This window comes from Chiloscyllium plagiosum, chromosome 7 (assembly GCF_004010195.1).
Source record: "Chiloscyllium plagiosum isolate BGI_BamShark_2017 chromosome 7, ASM401019v2, whole genome shotgun sequence".
Classification (NCBI taxonomy): domain Eukaryota; kingdom Metazoa; phylum Chordata; class Chondrichthyes; order Orectolobiformes; family Hemiscylliidae; genus Chiloscyllium; species Chiloscyllium plagiosum.
Window position 1 is genome coordinate 52,884,557 of NC_057716.1, and position 6,950 is coordinate 52,891,506.

Sequence of the window (6,950 nt, forward strand, 5' to 3'; positions counted from 1 at the left end):
TTTTCTTTATTGGTCAGAGTACTGAGTACAGGAGTTGGGAGGTCATGTTGTGGCTGTACAGGACATTGGTTAGGCCACTGTTGGAACATTGCGTGCAATTCTGGTCTCCTTCCTATTGGAATGATGTTGTGAAACTTGAAAGGGTTCAGAAAAGATTTACAAGGATGTTGCCAGGGAGTTATAGAGAGGGGCTGAACAGGGTGGGGCTGTTTTCCCTGGAGCGTTGCAGGCTGAGGGGTAACCTTATAGAGGTTTACAAAATTATGAACAGCATGGAAAGGATAAATAGACAAAGTTTTTTTCCCTCGGGTGGGGGAGTCCAGCACTAGCGGGCATAGGTTTAGGGTGACAGGGGAAAGATATAAAAGAGACATAAGGGGCAACTTTTTCACAGTGGGTGGTATGTGTATGGAATGAGCTGCCAGAGGAAGTGGTGGAGGCTGGTATAATTGCAACATTTAAAAGGCATTTAGATGGGTAAATGAATAGGAAGGGTTTGGAGGGATATGGGCCGAGTGTTGGCAGTTGGGACTAGATTGGGTTGGGATAGCTGGCTGGCATGGACGGGTTGGACCGAAGTGTCTGTTTCCGTGCTGTACATCTCTATAACTCTATGAAGCGTGTTCTCAGTGTGAAGAGACTTTGTCTCCACAAAGTCAATGCAGCGGTCTCACCTGCTCATTATTGCATGTTCACCACCTACAAGGTACACTTCAGGAGGAAGAAGAAAAACTCACTTGCTGGATGAGTGTAGCTCCAATTACACTCAAACTAGACAACAGAGGACAAAGAATTCAATTTAATTGGCAGCCCATCCATAAACTTAAACATTCACTCTCTCCATTGGTGCACAATGACAACACCTTGTATTATCTAAAATTCATCAAGGATCCTTCAACAGCAGCTGTACTGCCAAAATTGACGAGAACAGCAGATGTACAGAAATGCCACCACTTGAAAGTTCCCTGCAAGTCATCTGGTCTCCTGACTGGAGCTGTACTAATGTTCCTTTACTGTCACTAAGTCAAAAACCTAAAACTTCCTATCCAACAGCACCATGGTGTGCCTATACCACATAGATTGTGCTGTTCAAATAAATAGCTCACATCATCTTTTCAATTGATACTTGGGTATGCCTATAAAGCTGGCCTTGCCAGGAGCACATACATTTCAAGCACTATCTCACAAACAGCAAATTATATTTAAATAGTGCCTTTAAAATAATAAATCATCCCACTGGATGGGATGGGATCCCATGTGAACACTATAAGAGGGAATGAGCAACTAATAAACACAGCCACCTTAGGTACAGCAATTAAAATTGGGGTGCACAAGGCCAGAATTAGTATATGTATTTGTGATAGTTGAGGATTTGTGGGAATCACAAAAGATAGGTAGAGGAGAACCCAAGGAGAGGTTTGAAAACAAAGATGAGAATTGTAAAATCAATAAATTGCTTGACTCGGTGCCACCATGGGACAGCGTGCACAGTAGAGATAGGGAATGCAGAACTGGTGCCTGTTAAAATATGAGCAGCAGTATTTTGGATGACATTATGTTTAGGAGGGCAGACTGTTTGAAGCCAGTGAGGTACACATTAGAATAGTGTTAAGTGTACTTTTCATATACGTTATGTAAAAGGTTGACTCTAGTTTTTCAGGATTCAAAGATCAAAAACTTCAAAGTATAATCTTGGAGATATTAATGATTCAATTTCATTGTAAATGTGAGAAAGTAATGAAAATTAAGTGGTACATTTTAAAAACATTTCTACATAAAAATAGAAAGCAGGTGAAATGTATATAATTTGTAATTTTAAAAAACAAATAAGCATTAGATATAAAATATAAATTCTTTAGTACAGTATTATGTTTTCACTTTATTCTACTACAGTGATCTTTCTTGGGTGTCACCTGCCAGTAAATCAAGCAACATGTCAACTCCACAAAGCATTACCCGTGCAACTGTTGACCCCCATTGTTATATAAGACATCTAGTACCTGAAAGGGTTAACTCACAACATAAGATAAGCTTTATCCTTCAGAATATTAAGGATCGCTCTTGGGAATAGCAAACATTTTGGTTGTTATTTTTCTCGTGCTAAGTTCCACATTGCTAAATGTGTATCTTAACTCTAACCTGAGATCTCACAAGAGACTATCATGCAACTCAGATATAATGCAATTAGCAATTAAGTACCATGTAATAAACCTCTTCTGTTCAACAAGACTAAGTCTCACTTCTGAGAGAAAGTGAGGACAGCAGATGCTGGAGAGTCAGAGACAAAAAGTGTGCCACTGGAAAAGCACAGCAGGTCAGGCAACATCTGAGAAGCAGGAGAGTCAAATTTTGGGTATAAGCCCTTCATCGAGCTTGATGAAAGGCTTATGCCTGAAATGTCAACTCTCCTGCTCCTCAGATGCTACTTGACCTGCTGTGCTTTACAGCATCACTCTTTTCGACTAAGTCTCAGTTCTGCCAAATAATTTGTGTGAACATCCCTCCCCACTTGATATCAGGAACTTAGACTAATTACAATATGAAGGGCTGGTGGCAATGAATCTATCCAAGGCATCTCAAATGTATCTGGTCGGTATGAGTTTAATCAGAGTGGTGCTGGAAAAGCACAGCAGGTCAGGCAGCATCCGAGGAGCAGGAAAATCGATGTTTCAGGCAAAAGCCCTTCATCAGGATTCCTGATGAAAGGAAATGTTGATTTTGCTGCTCCTCGGATGCTGCCTGACCTGCAGTGTTTTTCCAGCACCACTCTGATCTAAACTCTGGTTTCCAGCGTCTGCAGTCCTCACGTCTGCCCTCTGGTGGATATGATGACATCCTTTAACACCCATGACTTTTGGCACAAAAATTTCATCTTAAAAATTCAACTACTCCATGACTTGATAAGATAACTTTTTTTATGTGATTAGCTGGGAATGGGAGGTTTTTGAAGGGAAGGACGAATACAGTTGTTCACAGATTAAGTCGCATTTATGAAGTTGTCGGTAAATCTTATTATAAATATCTGAAAAGGCAAAGTGAGGCATAAATATTTTACTTATGGAATCACATTCAGCTAATTTTTGGGTTGAGCAGGAAGCAACAACAGAATTTTGCCTTAGGAGATTGTATTAAGATTGATGATTCCGTATGTTGCATTAGATTCCCTACAGTGTGAAAATAGGCCCTTCAGCCCAACCAGTCCACACCAACCCTCCGAAGAGTAGCCCACCCAGACCCATTTTCCCTCTGACTAATGCACCCAACACTACGGGCAATTTAGCATGGCCAATTCACCTGACTTGCACATTTTTGGACTGTGGGAGGAATCCGGAGTACCTGGAGGAAACCTGCACAGACACGGGGAGAATGTGCAAACTCCTCACAGATGGTCACCCGAGGCTGGAATCGAACCTGGGACCTAGTACTGTGAGGCAGCAGTGCTAACCACTGAGCGACTGTGCCGCCTTTTGTTTGAACTTTTACAATAAATTTATTCCATGGGTGAGTGGCCATTCCACTTAATTATCTTTACTTGTCCAGTCTCTAGTTAAGTGATGTGAAACTCCAGAATAAAGTAAACAACCCTTTCCAGCACCATTCAGTTTACTGGAATATGTCATGTGCTGTTGCATGACCTCATCTTCATAAATGCAGGAATATATCAGGTCGAGTCTCAGACTTCAAATCAATAGACACATTTAAATGGCTTTAAGCAGTGCATAAACAGTTCTCAATATAAACAATATATTTCCAATAATTAAAAGTCATCATTCTCAAAATATCAAAATAACAAGCACTTTGATTATTGCTATTTCTTAATTTATGATGGATTTTTAGTCCATTAGCAGTTACTAATTATACGACAAATGCTAGCAGGGAGCCAGACCTAAGTTTGTCTGTCTGTTGGCCTGAGACTCCCTTGCTGATGAGCTGGCATGATACATAGACATATACACAATCCTTTGATACAAAAAGAACAGTATTAGAAAATTGTATTTCTTATTTTTACCTAGGATAATAATTTTTAATAAGTTTTCTGTTATAAAGGATGTATGTCCCAATCCATTTTGTTTTGCTATTAAGATCACTGTTTGATACACTGAGCAGCCATTAAGTTTCTAAACAAATTTCTGTTTGAAAGGAATTGAACTTTTGATGTATATTAATATTTTTGGCTCAAAGCCATATGTTATATTCCAAAGCTTGCAGAAAATGATATTAAACATTTGTCCTGTAACCATCAAGAAAGAAAAAAATGTTCAAGAAATAAATTGCTTATTTTGTCACAATTATGTTACTTTTCTTGTGTAGAGGCAACAGATTTGTGCCAGATGTGACTTATTTTATCGATTTAAAAATAGATTACAATTATTCACTCTTCAGTAGTGTCTACTCACAACAAGCACTTCCATAATGTGATGTGAATAGATTTGATGTACCTTTTGGTCATCATGTCTGGATCCAAAGATTCATGGTGCTTTATTATGCATCCATTAAGATTATCCTGAATTGCAGATACCGATAGCGATTTTTGAGAAGATTTATAGCTCAGCTTGATGATAAATATAAAAGTTAGCTAGCTGAGCTTGAAGGTTTGTTTCCAGATGTTACAACACAATACTAGGTAACATCATCAGTGAGATTCCTGGATGAAGCGCTGGTGGTATGTCCCACCTCTCTATTTATAGGTCTTGGTTTCTTAAGATGGGTGATGTCATTTCCAGTTCTTTTTTTCAAGGGAAGGTAGTTGGGTCTAAGTGAAAGTGTTTATTGATGGAGTTCTGGTTAGAATGCCATGCCTCTAAGCATTCTCATGTATGTCTTTGTTTCGCCTGTCCGAGGATGTGTGTGAAACTTTAATTGATCATACTAAACTATAATCACAATTTGAGTTTTATAGTACACCTCGTAAATATCAGAATTTCTTTCACCTTAGTAATTTGCACTGCTGATCTTTGGTTTACTCACATTGTTTGCTGCTATGTTAAACTTATGTTAGCGTGTGTGAAATGTACAAGGCCATCAACATGACTCAAAGTATTCATAATGGACTACAATATTGTGTTATCATCTGTAGGTGATGCTGATATGGCTTAGATTCGCATATCTGAAGACTTTTACTGATTTTTTGCAGAATCAGTTAATAACTTGTTATGCAGTACTTGCAAAAATGGTTTTTGATGTACAATATAAAGTAATTTCTTTCACAGTTGTAATGAAGGTGTAGAGGTATACTGTACCTTTAAGAGACTTGAAAAGCTAGTAAGGACTGACTAAGCACAGAGAGTCCTGAAAAGGTAACAATGTAACACTTGATTGAAACAAACAGCAGCAGCTGGAATTGTGTTGCTATAGAACAAAACCAAATTCAAATTCGGCCAATCAGTTTAAATTATGCCCCAAGATACCAAAATTTGAATTTAGTATTTTGATAATATTAAAACCAATGAAATGATCCAATGCTTTGGGGTATAAAACCATACATTTTGAACAGTTAGAGGGAGAACAGGCAAGTCATCAACAAGTCCAGACAGCCAGCAGAATCTGATAGCTTCCTGCCTATGAGTATGTGCAGGAGGACATCGAGGCTGACCTGGAGAGAATCTACAGAGGCCCAATATTCTTTGGCCCAAGAATATATTTGTTAATTTTTATTTTAAAGTATGACCTCTGAATAGTTCTTTGCCTCTCGAATTTTAACAGATTACAGCACGGGGTGAATCTTTTCTGTGTGGCTAGTTTAAATTAGTAGAGGGGTTTACCTCGTGTCATAACACAGTATTCAACTGGGGAATTTAATTAAGACCTGGCCATTTAATTCCTAAATAAATATGGAAGTTATTTTAATTGAAATCTGTATGATTACATAGGATTCAACAAGTTAATTAAGGAATCACAGGATAGAATGGCATATGGGAAGGACGTTGCGTTCTTTGGATCTGTGCCAGTTTTTGAATAGCAATCCAATGAGTTGCACTGTGGTTTTCTTTTCTTTATCTCAGCAAATCTTTGCTTCTTAAAGTGCTTGTTCATTTATCTTTTAAAGGCTACTATTAGATCTGTTTCCACTACACTAACAGCTTGTGCATCTCAATCCTAACCATTTACAGTGTCAAAAAAAGATTTTCCTTATGTGTTAGCTGTGATTCATATGTCAAAACCCTTAAATCACTTTCCTCTGGTTAACAAACCTTCAGCCATTGGAAACAATTTCTCTTTATTAGCGTGACCTAACCCATTTATGATAATAAACTTCCATTTCCTGAAATCTGAATACAGTTAGAGTCATACAGCACGGAAACAACCCTTTGGCCCAACTCTTTCATGTTGACCAGGTTTCCTAAATTGAATTAATCCCGTTTCATTTTGTTTGGTCCATATCCCCCTACAACTTTCCTATCCATGTACCTGTCCAAATGACTTTTAAACGTCGAAATTGTATTTGCCTCTACCACTTCCTCTGTAATCAGGAAGAATACATATAAGCATCAATCCGTATATGCATCACTGTCTGTGTGACAAAGTTGCCCCTCAAGTCTCTTTTAAATATTTCCCTGTCACATTAAGTCTATGTCCTCTAGTTTTGACTCCCCTACCCTTGGTTATTTACCTTATCTATGCCCCTCATGATTTTATAAACCTGTATAAGGTCACCCCTTAGCCTCCTACGCCCCAGAGAAAAAGAGTCCCAACATTATAGCCTCTCTTTATAACTCAAACTCTCCAATCACTTCTAATTGACTGGCCTCTGAACCTACATTAAATCACAGTTTTGTAACAATGTAGAAGGAGATTGTTTGGTCTATTCTGTCTGAACCAGTTGGTGAATGAACACTTTAGTGCAATTTAGTGCCTTTAGTGCCTTTTCCTCATAATCCTGAATATTGTTTTCATTTAAATAGATATCTAATGCCCTCTTGAATGCCTCAGTTTAACCTGCCTCCACCATA